Source organism: Camelus bactrianus, chromosome 12 (genome assembly GCF_048773025.1).
Source record: "Camelus bactrianus isolate YW-2024 breed Bactrian camel chromosome 12, ASM4877302v1, whole genome shotgun sequence".
NCBI lineage: Eukaryota > Metazoa > Chordata > Mammalia > Artiodactyla > Camelidae > Camelus > Camelus bactrianus.
Genome location: NC_133550.1, coordinates 26460720 through 26477088, shown reverse-complemented (window position 1 = coordinate 26477088; position 16369 = coordinate 26460720). Strand labels below are relative to the sequence as shown.

The 16369-nt window shown below is 43.5% G+C and overlaps 1 long non-coding RNA gene and 1 other non-coding gene across 9 annotated transcripts in view; one reads left to right on the top strand and one right to left on the bottom strand.

The window, feature by feature from the left end:
- Positions 1–16369, top strand: part of LOC141579403 (uncharacterized) — a 273585-nt gene that overhangs the window by 231350 nt on the left and 25866 nt on the right. For all 8 annotated transcript variants that reach the window (XR_012510654.1, XR_012510652.1, XR_012510650.1 and 5 more), the window contains one exon: positions 15556–15643. This is a non-coding gene — a long non-coding RNA (uncharacterized LOC141579403). The remainder of the gene's footprint in view (positions 1–15555; positions 15644–16369) is intronic.
- LOC123612989 (U11 spliceosomal RNA) lies at positions 15934–16067 on the bottom strand. The gene has a single exon (XR_006720316.1). It is a non-coding gene; the product is annotated as a U11 spliceosomal RNA (small nuclear RNA).

Sequence of the window (16369 nt, the reverse complement as noted above, 5' to 3'; positions counted from 1 at the left end):
CTGGTTAACTTTTAAAACTCATGATAAATGGGAGGGAGGGAGGGTGGGGTCTGGAAAAGGGTAGGAAAGGGGTGGGGGAGGGCTGAGAGAAGTGGAACGGGGTGGGGATTGGGGTAGAAGATAAGGGCAGGCTGGTGTGGGAAGGGGAAGGGTGGAGATAAAGGAATGAATAAATAAAAGACCTAATGAAAGAACAAGCAAAAAGCAGCAGGCAAATAAGCAAACCAAACGAAATACTTAACGAGCATCTACGATCTGCTTGGTGTTGTGCTGGGCACCAGGTGTATAGCAGTGAACAATGCAGCCAGGTCCCCCCTCCACTAAATGGAATTTCTAGTCCAAGGAAGGAGGACATTAAACAAATAATTAACCAAATACTTTAACAGTTACAATTGTGATACAACTGCAACAAGGAAATCAGGACCTCCACCTAATCCAGGAGGTAAGGATGGTGTCCAACAAAAGCTGGATATTTTTATACCATTTTCCAAATAGAAATCTAGAAGAAAATTATATGGCAATGTGGTGTATGTTTTTTCCACATGAAACCCAAGCACACATCCTGCTCTGCCCCACCCTACACTCCCACACGGGAAGCTCCGTCTGGTGTCTCAGGATCAGCCTGGATGTTCTGTGGTTCATACTCCAATCAGAGCTCCTTCCCTCTCCTCCCAGGCTCACTGTGGGGCGCCACCTAGAGTCTGACTGAGGCATTCCCAGAGCCGTAGAGCACAATGGTGTTTTAAAAAACTAGGAGATGGGCTATTTTTAAAAAATTGAACAAATAACTAAACAATTAATTTAAAAAAATTAAAGAATGAGTGAATGAGCAAAGCAGCTGAAAAATACACAAACAAGACAAAAACTTTCATTCACTCTCCTTGGCATCCAGACTGAATTAAAAAGACTTCCAAGTTTTCTAGGAAGAATGGCTTTCTCTAGGCGCTTTCCAAGATTTGTTTTGCAAAGCTGCCAGGGAGAATTATAGACAATGAATTGGAAGTAACAAGTCTCATGGTGACATCCAAAGTGTTTTAAATCCAAACCTCAGAGCTAGAAGCTTCCAAGCAGATGCCTACAGTTAAATCACATCTGCCTTGTTCTTACTAATAACTACCTGATAACGTACCGAAAAGTCTATGTTACAGAAATACCTATGGCATTAAGACACAACCAACTATTGTGATTTATGAGGTGGGCTGATACTATAGCCATTGAGGAAAATAAAAACTGCATGAGGTTTGTCATTTTTTAAATCACCTTAAGGCAAGTTATCTAGTACTGTTACCACATTCCAATTGGCCTGGTAAGAATGATCAAATGCATTTCAAAAATGTTCTCTCATGTATAAAGATAAAGATGGAACTTATCTTTCTCCCTTACACTAGGCATATCCTTTCTCTCCCAAAAACTTGACCCAAAGGAAAAAAAAAATCCAGATAAGGAAATTCACGCTCATCCTCCATTCACTCATTTTATTTAAACATTTATTGGGCACCTACGGTGGTGATGTAGAGAGGAAGGAAGATTCTGCCCCAGGGTATTTATGGTCTAGATGGAGTAGGTCTATAGCAGAAGCCAGGAATGTAGATATGACCAGAGTGGGCTATTTCTAAATACTGTCTAGAAATAAGGAGAAGCACAGGGTGTTGAGAGCACTGCTAAGGGGCTCCTGACGAGTTTGGAGAGAACAGAGAAGGCTTCTCTTCGGTTAGAGTGCTGTGTTGTTAACTACCAACCTCCCGGAAGGCTGTTAAATACAAACATATTTACAAACGCAGAAGAGGGAAGGTATCATATTTACTGAAAACTTTTCCATCTGAGATTTAGGATCAAAAGAGAAAAACATCATCAAAATGAATATTGCTAGAATATAAGTTCCAGGAAGATAAAGACCAATTTGATATTCATTTTGATCTTGTCCACTCCTATAGCTCTGTCACTTTCCATAATGTCTAGCACATAATAGGTATTCAGTAAATTTTTTTGAAAGCTGGATGAATGCTTAGCAGAATTCCTGTTACGCAGAGTGAAAAAGAAATCAGTACGTGTATATTTCCGTCACCCCCCGGTTTAATGCAAGTTGTTTTATTGGTATGCTTTCTTAAAAGCCTTCATTGACTTTCTGTTTTCTACTTCACTAAATTTCAATGCTTTTCCCTATTTTTAATTTGCCCAGTTCCTTCTTGTGTCTCCAAATCTGTTTCCTCCTACTCTTCAACATGAACTGCCTTTGCCAATCAGGTTAGTTAGTTCACAGTTCCACCAACACCACGTGTGTTCCCAACATTCACTGTTTCAGTTTTTCTCCTCTGGATCCACTCTTCTCTCCTCTTCCTCTCCAACCCACCCCTCCCCCAGGTCTATGGAAATTCTTGCTAGTCTTCAAGAACCATTTTGAAGTCACCCTGCTTCCCCTGATTAATCCATTCTCTCTCTCTCTCTAACTCGCTCACTTGCAATTTCAAGCTTACATAAACTCTACAGTCTGTGTCACATTAATGACTCAATTCTGTAACCCCCTTACACCTTGCACTTTTATGGATATCAGTCTTATCTTCTCAACTAAACTCTAAACTAATGGTTACAGTTCATGACTTATTCTTCATCTATATAAAATACCCCCTTGTCTAGGATGGAGATTCTGAACAAGGCAGTGGTGGAGATAAGAGTGTAAGGAAAACTGGGTCCAAATCATGGAAAACCCTTGAAAGCCAGGTTTAAAGATTGACTTTAGCCTTTAGGTAGAAATAAGAGCATGTTCCACCATGTCAGTCAGAGGAAGGGTGGCATCCATAGATACTTCGCCATAATTAGGCAAGTGCTTACCAATCATTCATTATAAAGAAAAATCCTGGAGAAGGAAAAACTTGGGAAATAGCTCTTCTGACTTTCAGCATCTTGATTTCCAGGTTTCATAGTTTTCTGAAAGTTATTATGCGTGTTAGGTGAGTGGGTAACTAAATATCCTACACTTAATTCCTCCTCTCTCTTTCATTGGAAGAAATTGAGTCTGGTGGCCTCCATGAGATTTCTAAGCAGCTGTGTTCTACCCAAGGTTTGGATGGGGTTAAAGTGGCTAATGGTCTTACTCTTGACTGAACTGGGCAAAGCAGCTATCCAGAAGCATCTGGAAGAAATGACAAAAGAATAAAAAATAAAGTACTGCACTTGTGGATCTTTTGTTTAATGGACTCTTCTCTTGACAGGCAAAAATTTTACTAAGAACTTAATTAAAAAGAAATTTTAGAAACTTTGAAAGTAAATGCTCTTTGTAAAACTCCTCTTTTTATATCAAGCAATGCAAGAAACCAAGAGTTGCATCTTGGTTTGGACTTTGGACTCAGAGAACTTGAATGAGCAGAAACTAAAGGAATGTATTTAGCAATTATCTGATTTTTGCATTCAAACATTTAGGCTAAAAGAGCAATGTTTCATTTTTCTGCTGAAATGTAGGATTTCCTTGCCTGGGCTAGCTTAATAACTATGACAGGAAGGAGTCAATCCACATTATTCATGGATCTTGTAATTACAGATTTGCCAGCTTGCTACAATTTATTTGTAGCCTTAAAATCAATTTTCATAGCACGTTTGCAGTCATTCACCAACATAGACAGAATGGCGAAAAATTTTGAGTTGCTCAATTCACACATTCCCAGCTGAGGCTGAACAAGATGATATTCTGCCCTTTTGTGTCGGCTCCCATACAATAAAAAACTGTCCTTTTTGTGGTATATTTAGTGCCATGTTGTTGCATTTTTGTGCTTTTTGTTGGAAATTTTGCTTTTTAAAATGTTCCTTCCCCAAGTGTAATGCTGTCTAATGTTCCTAAGTGCAAGAAGGCTGTGAAGTGTCTTATGGAGAAGACATGTGTGTTGGATAAGCTTTATTCAAGAATAAGTTATAGTGCTTTTGGTCAGGAGTTCCATGTTAGTGAATCAATAGTATATACTAAGATACTGTTAAACAGAAACACATAAAAAACAAGGCTATGTATTGATTGGTTGACAAAAATGTTGTGATCAAAGACCCACAGGAACCTAACCTTAAATTTCCTCTGAGAGCAATGATTTAGGATTGGCTAATTCCACGTTTGTGGTGACTTTACAACTCGACTACCGTGAATAACAAGAATTAGCTGCACAGGGTTTAAAAAGCTCCATAATTTTTGATGCCCCACGATCAGGACTAAGCGTTTGACAAACTATTAGTCTACACAAAATATAGTGTAGCCTCTGCTTTGATGTCAGATGGATTTGGGGTTAGAACTCAGATTATCTACCCATTAAATGAGCAACTTTACGTGAATCACTTTGCCTTTTCAAGGATAGATTTCAAGGTTGCTAAGAGAATCCACTGGAATGTTGTGCACAGAGCCTAGCACAGTAAGCATATGGTAAGCCCTTGCTCCATTGTCACTATCAGTGGTCCCACCTTCCTGCTCCAGTAGTACAATCACCATTTTAATGGCTCATGAAATCATAAGGATGCAAATGACTTTCTGTGGACCATATTCTTCACTCTGCAGAAAATCCTACTTGCATAGAATTGCATGTTAAGGGCCAGATAGGAAGCTGGAAAACCAACTTCCAAATGATCTGCTTATGGTTTTAACCTATCCCCAGGCAATTTTCTATCCAAAGTATGGCCCCATAGTTATCACAGGCCAGGCACGGTCCTCAATTCTACATACACGCATCTCGTTTAAGTGTAGACAGCAACAAAACGCTCCTACAGTCAACATCCAGTCACAAGCTGAGAGTCCTAAAAATTGTGCAGTCTGTCCTTCAGCTCAAATTGAAACATTATACCCCCAAATCCATACAGCGTTCACAGTGCTGCAGACTAAGGAGGGACTCCTCTGGACTATTCAACTTACCCCTGTGTTCTTTCCTCAAGCAGGAAGCGTTAGTCTTGGGCTGCAAGGAAACGCCACCTGGCTGTGCCCTTGCATATTAGACAGGACTCCTCTCTGTGACCTGGTCTCTCAGACGGCCCCTGGCATGGCCACGGACAGTCACGCCCAGACAAGTCCAAGTCCATTGCTGGGTGGAGAGGTGGAAATGGACTTCAGAGTCTGCTGAGGAAGGCAGGGAGGGGCAGAAGTCCTCATAGTGTTTTGGCCTTAAAGGGAAACATCTGAAAATGAACCACACCTTTCTCACGGAGGAAATTAGCCTCCAGTTAGCGTTTCTCCTTTACTTCCTTATTCTAAAAGAATGGATGGATCCTTTCCAGGCTTGAGTTATGTTCCCAAAGTGCCTCTTCTCTCATCGTACCTGGTAGTTGATAGGAAAGGGAAGGAAAATCCATTTCACCTTACTTGCTTTTCAGAAAGTTGCCATATCTTCACCTTTTAAAACCTTTCTTTCTTCTCCCTTACCTGGCACAATGAAGTCTCATCTCTAATTTGAAGGGGGAAAAAAGAGACATTAAGTAGACCCTGAAAATAAGGAGGAATAGCACTTACTCTCCCAGAATCTCTACTGATTGAACACTGCTGGGGATGTTAATCACGAGGGCTTATTTTCCAAAAAAAAATCAGAGCACATCTGGAAGTTAAATAAAAAATAATAGGAGGGTTAAAATCAACTGACGTTTCCTCAAGACAGTAAGATGCTGCCCTCAGAGGCACACAGAAACTGATTCTGTACTGCCTAAACAAGACTTAAAAAATAGTATCAAAATTCACCTCAAATAGTTTGGTTTTTATTAACTGCCCTCTCTTGAGGGGCTCCACATACAGAATTGAAATCTGCCTTCTTTGTGTTTGTTTCATTTGATTTGTTTTCGTCCAGACTGAATGAATGAGTGGCCATTTCTAAGTGGTCGTTTTGACGCTGCATCAGACAGCCCCCAGTTACTCTGAGCCCCCAAGGAGGAGGCTATTTGCTGTGGCAGGCATGGATGTGGTGGACACACCTCTCCTGAGAAACCCTCTGATCTGGTGAGAGTCACCAAAGAGCCAAGGCCAAAATCAACTAGATTAGGCTCCCCCATGACAAGACGGAGACGTTCATTTGGAGAAGATCTTCTTTCTTAGCAAGACGGTTGTTAGACGGTACAAAGGAAGAAAAAGGAAGTGACTTCTACCTTTTCCTTGTCTGAGAAACGCAGTGATTACTCCCTGTGGTTTGGTATGGCCAGCTCGTCAGGGATCATGGGGATGGGTGGGCCAAAGGGAGGCAAACGTAGGGAAAGAGCCAAGCCTGGCCTCGGCAGCCCCCCTCCCTCCTCCCCTCCTCTTCTTTGCCATCTCTGCCCATTCTCCTGGCCCTCCAGGTACCCAGGAACCTCAAGCAAGTTGCCAAATGCTCTTGGTGCCCCCACTCTCTTTGAGTAAGCTAACTTGAGTGTTATGGGTTGAATTGTGTCCTCCAAAGTTCATTTAATAAAATCCTAACGCACCCAGTATGACAGAATGTGGCCTCATTTTGGAGACAGGGTCTTCAAGGAGGTCACCACGTTACAATGGGGTCCTTAGGGCGAGCCCTAATGCACCACGACTAGTGTCCTTATGAAAAGGGGCGATCTGAAGACAGACACTCATGGAGGGAGAACATGATGTGAACACAGAGACAACCGTCACAAGCCAAGGAGAGAGACTGAGAGCAGACCTGTCCCGCACAGCCCTCAGAAGGAACCCACCCCACTGACACCCTGATTCAGACTGCTAGCCTAGCCTCTAGAACCGTGAGACAACACATCTCTGTTGTTTAAGTCAGTTTGTGGTCCTTTGTTATGTCAGCCCTAGTCATCAACTGCACAGTTCCTCTTGCTGGACATGTGGTTCCCAGAGTGACAGCCTCCAACCTGAAGGAACCTTCCAATTCTTGTCAGAGGCTCTAAGATTTATACAGTCATTTTGTTCTTAATTTAAAGCCAAGTAAATATGCCGTGTGAGTAAAACATGTAGATTGCTCAGCGATCGTCCTTTGCATTACTTTCTGGATTTAACTCTCATCACTTTTTCACTCTCCTCACTCTATTCTAGTTGGACTGATCTCCTCATTTCCTGGAGGGGAACCTGTTCAGTCACCTCAGAGCCTTTGCACACGCTGCTCTCCTTTCCTTAAAATACCCCACATATGCCACGTTCTGGCCAACTGCCTCTAATCCATTAGTCTTGGCTGAGTTGCCACATCTTTGAGGAAGTCTTCCCTAAATTCTGTCAAAATTGAGGCAGATGACTTCCTATGAGACCCCAAGCATCGTGTGCTCACCTCTTGTATCAATAAACGGTCTTTGGTGATCACCTCTTTATTCGGTCACCTAGTCCACGGGACTGTGGGGCGGGGTGGGGTGGGTGGCCTCTTCATGTTCCAGTTCTCATTCACAGCAGCAAACTCAGTGGGTATCACAAAACTCATTTTTACATATTGTAATAATGCAGCAAAACATTTTGGTTTTGTGAATTTTCTTAATCAATAGATACAAAACTATTCTATTGGGAGACTTCACTATATTTAATATGTGAAAAGTGCCCCTCATCCTTGAAAGTTTGAAAACCATTGCTGTAATCCAGAGGTCCCACAACAGCAGCCCTTGGGCCTAACCCAGCCAGCAGACGGGGTGGTTTGGCCAGCCCGGTGCTCCCAACGTCTCTGCGTGTGGACACTTTCCTGGGGCTGTGCTCTCTGTAGGCACCACAGGCGCCCCACTTCCCCAGTCTGGCAGCCCCCCACTTGCCTCACTAGTGTTACTTCTCTGCCCCTCTGAGGCTTTGGTTCCTAGAAAACATCCCCCCTTCCCCAGATCCTTCATCAAAATGAACTTTTCTGATATTCCCCTCCCTCAACTTATTAACCTAAGTCAAAACAAAGATCTAGTACGTTGTCTCTCAGGGAAAACCTGTTTATCCAGAGCCGGTAAGGGGGGTTACTGGGGGAGAATGTGGGCAGGAATTTTTTTTCCCCTGTGATCCTGCACAACGAAGCACTCAAAAGAAGGCAGACAGTTATTCCCCTAGTTTCACCTCGTCTTACAGAAAGTATACAGGCCTGGAACAAAAGAATTTTGGTCAACCTTTGTGTCCCTTTCTGGACCCTGCCAGAGACACCAACAAGCAGAGAAACAGCCACATCAGGGCAACGTGCGGCGGTGGATGGGGTGGAAAGGGCCACGTGACCGCCAGTCAGAACTGTGGTTCTCTAGGAAACCGAATACTGAGTCACTGAAAGTGAAGTGTAAAATTTTATGAATTCTCTTATCTCTTTCAACAACTTCAGATGGGAAAAGGTAGTTTCATCTTAGGATAGATCGAGATTGCTCTGGGTTCATGCTATGGGAGGTTTTAAATCAAAGAAAATTGCTTAGTCTATTTGTTTTAGAGACTCAAAAAAAAAAAAAAAAAAGAAAAAGAAAAGGAAAGAAAGAAAGGGAGGGAAGGAGGGAAGCAGGAAGGAAGGAAGGAAGGAAGAAAGGTGCCATGTAGCTCAGGCTGACAACCAGGACGTGCGAATGCGGTGCCCTTCCAAGTGGAGGTGAAGTCCCTACAAAAAAAATCTGTCTGCTTGCAGCCCAGTTCTTTCCAGAGTTCCCACCCCCCACCCCAACTCCCTTTTATATAAACTTCCCAGAGGGACACCTTTGGTGTCCTGGGAAAGCCCCTTTCCTATGCCAAATGCAGCTTCTCTGATCGCTCTTACGATACTGTTTTCGAAGCTGACATTTCTGTACATAGTTACCCTTTCTTTCCTCCCCTTTTGCCAGCTTTTAGTCCAATATGCCAATTGTCCTACACTTCCATGACTTCAGACCTTAAACATTTTAACCAACAGTGGAGAATTCTGTAACACACTTTCTGCAAAACCCGGTCTATAATCTCCTCCCTTCCCCCAGCCCACTCGCTGGGGGCAGTGATTTCCTCAAAGAATTCCAACAAATTAGTTCGGCACGACTCCCCTTCCTGAAATGATGTTAGCTGTCTTTAATCAAGCTTGCTATTCCAACTGTTCCTGATTTGATACCTTCAAGTTGTGACAGAGTCCTTCTCTCTAACTGAACTAAACTGACTGGCTTATCTTCTTATTCCCGGCAGACCCACAAACACTGATGATATTTCAGGGAGGGGGTGTGGTGATAAAGAGGAAAAAGGCTCATTAAATCTTTTAACTTATCCTACTTTTTTCATAGACAGAGACTTTTTTTGTACATCCCAAAATAAGTGTTTAAAATCAGAATTCCAGAGAGAGGCATCTCAGAATCAGTCCTGGTGCTTTAAAAATGTTAGTACGTCCTCTACACATTTGAACAAATGTTTAAAGTAAGACCACCTTAATTATTTGGTGCCAATGGCATGAATTTCCTACACTAATCATGGCTGGTATTTACTTGCTATTTGTAGTGCCAAATCTCAACTTCTGAAGTCAGGAGGTTAGGTTATAAATACCCCCTATTAGATAGCTGTAAAATATTTGCCTGAAGGCTTTGATAGTTTAAAGCTTTCCATTATACATATAGACAGATATGTATATTCTTGTAGCTATGTATATTTTAGGATACATATGTATCTCCACAATACCTCATGTGTGGTCATGATATCCATCACATAAACTTCTGCATTTTCCAAACCCTGGGATACAATTTCAAACCATATATAAACTGACTTTATACTGCCCATATGCACCGCTCTGGGCCCTACCACGCAGATGGCATCATTATTTCCACACAGTCTGATTCATCGTCCAAACTCAGGAAAGGGTCTCAAGGAAAAGACATTTTAGGACCAGGTTTCCAACTTGAAACTCTCCATGGGAATTTCCAGAATAATTCTGATACATCAAGGAGGGGAAAAAAAGTGAAGAAGAACTGAAAACCAGAACCAAAACCAAACAAAAGGAGAAGCATTAAAAAGTTATGTGATGAAGTGGGATGCTATAAAGTTTTTATTATGACTTGTTTGGAAAGCGCTTGCTTAACAAATGCAGTCATCCTCTATTCAAATGCAAAGCAATAAAAGAGTTTATAGTCCACTATCACATGCCGTAATGTGTACGGAATGGTTAAGCCCAATCAGATCTTAGAAAAGAACGTTTTGCTTGCTCTTCTAGGAAAGTTCACCCTTTAAAAGAGAGAGGGGAAAAAAGTAAAGGAAGAAAGAAACTTCTGCAGAGTTATGGGTATGGAGAACTGTCTGGAAATTATATCAACTGAGGAATGGATGCAGGAAGGAGAGCTATCTCTTTACCTGGGAAAGAGAAAACTAGTGAGGGAAATGAGAGCTGTCTTCACATATTTTAAGGGCAATTTTGTAGAAGAGTTATTAATTTTAGAGTTACGATGTGAAGAACTAGATCTAATGGGTAAATGTTGGGGTGAAGGGAGGGGAGGTAGATTTGACTCAATAAGGAATCTTCTGACATCACAGCTTCTCACAGAGGAATGATCTGCCTTGGGACTCATTGGGTTCTCCCTGTCTAGAAGATTAAGCAGAGGCTGTTAGCATCTGACAGGGATGTGACACAGCTGGGGCAGGTGGACTCTGGATGAGCTGACCTATATGGTCCCTCCCATCTCTAGATGTCTACGAGCCTAAGATTTGCATAAAATTCCAAATTGGCAGTTGGAGACATTTCATACCCCCCATAAATCTGAGCATGCACCGGAACAGGATTTTCATGAAAAAAATGTAAAAAGCATAAATCTGTTTTCATTGTTTAGTGTTCCCTATGAAAAAAGATTTCTTTTTTAAAGTAGGAAATGTCAGAAATAAAGTCTTTCATGATCTCAGGTTTGGAGCATGGACTTTTTCTATTGTTCATTCATAACTCTTTTGTCAAATGTCTTCAGGTTGGGAACCACAATATGTTGAAAGGCTGTGGGGAAATTCCAAAAAGTTTAAAGAAATCAGAGCTGTCAAATTCTAGACAGAAATTTGATGTAAAGTATATTAGTTGATTCTTTTCCTTCCACATTATCACCCTGGATTCCTGGGTGTTTTTTCCCCCAAATCGCACATCTGCCAAAGGCCCCTTTTCCTTTTGACCCCCTCCTTCATTTTCACCTGCTGTGTCCCCATAGGTTCAGCTTTTGCCTCCCATAGCATATTTGCTTTCTGGGGCAAAACAAAGGAAACCCAGTTCCTATAGCTCTCTCCTTAATGGGGGAGACCAAGCAGGCTCTCTGAAGAGGCACAGAATAAGAGAGTTGGAGAATCGCTGAGCTGGTCTCATTATCTCACTCCTTGTTTATCCTCAAACTTGCCAAAAATGGCCCAGGAACAGACTTCCTGCTCCATCATTTAAAATGACTCTCTCTTTCTTCTATTTTCTTGCCAAACTTCCTTCATGATACAAGAGACTCTGAGACGGAAGAGGGCAAGCTAATAAGCCCAGGATGAATTTTATCCTTATTAAGTACCTCTCATTCCTCAGAATCCCCCCAGGCCTGACAATCTATATTTCATGCCCTTGCACCTCGCCGCAGAAAGTTGGACTCTATGCTGCGAAGGGAATGCACAATAAAAGCCGAGGTAAACTCGCTTCGCGTCCGATCGTCACTCCCATTATGCACTAGAGTTTCTGGGACACCCTGTGTCGGTCAATGTTATATTACCCAGTCTAGACAGGAGGGAAAGGTCCTCCTGTAAATGGTGTTTCCACACATTTTCCTCTCTTTACTTGCCTTCCTTCTCGGGTTCCCCTTTTGGGTACTGAATTTTCCCTCTCACACAGACTTCTTTTATTTAAATCCATCGTTATCCATTTCAGGAAGTTCTAGGAGCGCATCTACCTCACAGAGCACAAAGCGAGAGGCACCGAGCGAAAGTGTTCCTTTTGAGTTTTTCATTAAATAGAAACCTGTTGTGAAATGAAATAGTGTGAATAGCCCATGACCCCACCCGAAAGGAAAAGACATTTCATTCGCCAAGCAGAGGACAGAAGGACGTATTAACCACACCAATCTCCCACTGGCCACAAAAATATTAAAATAGTTGATCCACAATGTATGTGCTTCGCAGGTATCACCTGTTTTACATTTACTGTCTCATTTATTTCCCGCAACAACCTCGTAAGGTGACACTATATGACCCTCGTCGTGAAAGAGAAAAAGGAAGCGTAGAGAGATTAAGCAAGGAGTGCACCAGGTCATGCGGACGTCTTAGGGAATTGGGAAGCCACGTACTTCTGACGTCAGAGTCTCTCCTCGGACCCACTATTTTCCATCCCTCCTCAGGCATTTCTTCCGGATGAACGTGAAGACAGAGACCGTTTTCACGTTGAGTTGATCTTTCTAATGGCTTCCGTCTCGACGGAGGGTTAATGCAGTCTGTCTTTCGTTGTGACTTTGGGGTGAACCCCCAGGCACCTGGAGTTCTCCATCACTGGGTAGCTCCCGGCCGGTGGAATCTTCCTTCAGGTTTCCTTCCATTTTCGCTTTTCTTTCCAGTCCATCCCTCTCTCGGGTCTGTACTTGAACTTGAGGGCGGGGGCGGGGTGGGCAGAGTGCAGTGCAAGCCTTCTCTTCTCACTGAAAGGGCAGCTGTCCACTGAGTTCACACAGTAACTCGAGTAGGTGTGTTACTTAATACGCCACGAGAAAATGCCCACCCCGAGAGCCTAAAATTGTGGATTTAATAGGCCTCCTGCTGCTGCTCGGCTGCCTTCCAGAGGCCCCGCTGGATTGCTTCCTCTGCAGGCGCGGCCTTCTGCCAGAGACTCGGGGGGAGCCGCGGTCGTTGAGCTGCGGTGAGAGGTGACAGGTGGTTGCTCTGCCATCGCGGGATGTTAAAATCGATATTAAAATATTTTTTTCCGAAGGGTGAAGAGAGACTAGGGAAGGAAAGAAAGGCTGTTTGATACTGCGCCCTCGTGTTTCTGTGCCTTTGGAGGTGTGCTGGCTCCCACCCAGCTTTCCACACTCAGACCTAAATCCTCTAAAGACTAATTCTGGGAAGATGTTGGCACGAGGACGCGGTGGGGATGCCCGAGCCCGGCCTGCACAGAGGCTTGTTTCACCAGGACCCCTCACCCAACCATCCCTCCTCGCCAGCGGCCAGGAGGGGGCTCCGTGAAGGGCATAACTAGTACTTTTACAGAGGCTGCCGTCGCCCCCTCCCTTTTTTTTCCCCTCAAAAATAGTGAGGCGCTACTACAAATGGGCTAAGACGTGACAACTCAGGAGGCCACAGGCCTTCTTCTTTTTGACCCCTGGCATCGCAAACTTCACCGAACAGACTAGGAGCTTTTCCTGACTCACCACGTGAACCTGTCAGCGACGGTCCTCAGTCCATCAGAAGTGCCACTCGTGAGCTCGAAGAAACCAAACGGCCTTTCGACAAAAGTCATCTCCTCCTGGACACAGGAGTGGGGTCATTTTTAGAAACACTGTTTTTCTTTCTTTTTTTTTTTTTGGAAAAAAGTGAGAGATGTTTTGATAGTTCAACTAAAACTTATCAGATGTTTTATATCAATGGTTCCACTTTTGTTCTTTATTCGGGTTTCTATTGTTTAAACCTTCATGGAAATGGCTGCTCCTGAGGCCTGAGCTGTGTGGCTTTCTTACTGCTGGGAAAAACCAGGGGGTTCCTGGGAGACTGCATCCACTCCGGAGACCAGCAACTCACTGTGCAGACCCCGCCTGTCATTCTTCGAGAATGAAGCCAGGCTCAACCCTGCGCCTTTAACACTGGCAGCTGTTAGCACTGCTCTGTCACAGTAGACGTCTGTCATTCTTTTTGGTTGCCCAAGTAGCTGAACTGCTTACCCATATTTGTACACTTCCCCACCTTCAGGTTCTTGGTAGAAGGCCATGCTATCAAGTAGCAGAGAAGCTGAAAATGCTATAGGTGCATTGTCTCCCGAATTTATTTACAGGGAGGGCCCAAATGTGGGACCCAGCCCTCTGCCATCAGGCCCATGCACGGCAGCCTTGGAACCTGGAATCTGTGAGGCAAGGAGCTTGTGTGGGGAGGAAGATTCTGACAGTGGTGGCAGCTACTGAATGACTCAAATCTATTGAGCTACTTAAATAAGTTCTCCTAGAGAGGCTTTCTGCCTGCTGCTTACAACTGAAAATCCTGACTTAAAACAACAAAAATAAATTTAGAGTGGATAAAAGTTCCAATTTCTTAAGATAGCAGAAAAATCATCTTAAAGCTTAAAACTGTACACTAATGTAGTCCAGAGCCCACTGAACCCTGTAAGGGGTGCCTTATAAATATAAATACACCTATTTACATAATTCATGCAAGGATATCTGTACAGAGACATGGGCATCTTCATGTTTGTATGTGCGTGTGCGTGCGTGTGTGTTTGTATATACACGTCCAAGTCACACAATTCAATATATCACATTTGGGACTGGAAGCCAATGGCACCCAATGCCAAACTTTTAATTCCCTTCTAAAGTTGTTGGACAACCCTCCTTCTCCCGAGTTGATTGCTTTCTGTTCACTCCCTCTCTTTATTGAAAGAACGTATTTTATTTTTATCAAGCATAACAGCATTCTCCTCCTTTTCCAACCAATTTCAGCTGCGTTAATCACTGACACAAAATGAACTAAGGTCAGTGTGGGATACTCAGCCAACACCAGCTGCAGGGTGGCATTCATTCTGAAGCAGAAACGCTGAGCATTAAGTGAAATGTGAAGTTGTTAAAAGGGGAGTGTGTACCATATACCCTCAGGGACGTGTGCTGTCCTTGTTAAGGAAGTCTGGGGCTCTGAAACCACAGTTCACAAAGCACACACACTTTTCTTGCAACAAGAAATCCAATAATGCAGAGGAAACTGAAGCAAATGTCCCTGGAATCTCCACTGAACTGGCATTTTCCAAGGCTCTTAGCCGAAACATGTAAATATTGTCAAAGCTTGTTCCCGCCTGTGGGTTATATCATTGAATCCTTGCAACGACTGTGGGGCGCTGAACCAAGGTGGGGACTACAATCTCGGTCTTACAGACAAAGAAACCAAGGGCCGGGGTCAGCCAGATTATTAATGGTTGAGACGGGACTACAATCATGTGCTTCTGGCTCCAAGTTTATTGTTCTCCACCCTCTACCATGACATTACTCAACGTTTCAGGGTTGGTTTTCTCATTTCCTACTTTTGGGTGGAGAGGCTCACGTACACAGGCATACACATGCTCTGTCTATTCATTTATGTGTGTTTATGTGTGTGTATTTAGATTGTGTACTTTATGTATTCATTAAAATATTTAAATATACATAGTATATAAACTACTGTATAATAAAATTACTTCCAGTCAAGGGAGAATATCAGGAAATTGCTTACGTGTTCTTGTTCCAAAAATAGTGAGTGACTAGCCTTCAGGTGAGCCAGCCATGAGCTGGGGGCTCACCTCTGACATCTGCTTTCCTCCCACAAACAACTGCTCTTGTTCCCCTTCCCCAGGGTAACTCCTGCCCTCCTCTATTGTCCAGTGTAAAGATTCCCTTCTTCTGGGGGGGCCTGCTCTGATCCCCAGTAAGGTCAGAGTCCTCTTATTATATGCACTCCTACTAGTGTATTTCTTTCTCCCTTTGTTATTCATAACATATGAGTTAGTCTGATCACTTGTTTCATGACTGGTTTTTGTATGAATTTATCCCCAGGACCCAACCCAGTGCCTGGAGCAGAGTGGGCACTCAACCATCTTTCCATAAAGATGACATGAGAGCACAGGGGAAGGGTTTGTCCACGGTAGGTGCGTCTCCTAATTTGGGACACGGTGGTAGGTCACATGGGTTCTGCAGTCACAATGCTTGTGTCTGAAGGCTGGCTCTGCCACCTCCCAGCTGTGTGGCTGAACAAGTTGTGTGGACTCTGTCCTCGAACTGCCTCATCAGCAAGAGGTTGGTGATACAGTTGCCGACCTCACAGAGCTGCCTGAGAATTAACTGAGCTTGTATATATGGGAAGTACTCCAGACACTGCCTGTTACATAATAAATGCTTAATAAAAATTGGCAGCGTTTATTGTTTTCTATAAGTAGGGGCGCCAGGACCAACGATCATCAGCTGCCCAAGTGCCAAAAAATTATGCTTCCGAAATCTCTTGATGTTGATTCCACCTAAAGAGCCATCGAGCTGCCCTGTGTGTGCCATTCACAACAGAAGCCCTCCTCTCCTTTTGAGAGGCAGTGCTTATTTTTTATAACAAGGTAGACAGAATGAGTGTGAATTAAAACAGGTTCATAGGTTCAAGGCAGGGAAACTGAAGAAGACTCAATGTGAAGACTTTTATTTTCTGGACAAGTTAGAAGATGAGAAGGAGAGAAAGTCTGAATGTCCGAGATCAGAGGAAAGTGTGACAAAGCAAGCTGCTGCACAGGAATCCTGCCGACATCCGTCCCCTCGTGGACACTGCCTCTCCCCACTCTCCCAGGGCTTCAGCTTGGGCACGAAAAGCCAGCTTGCTTCCACACAG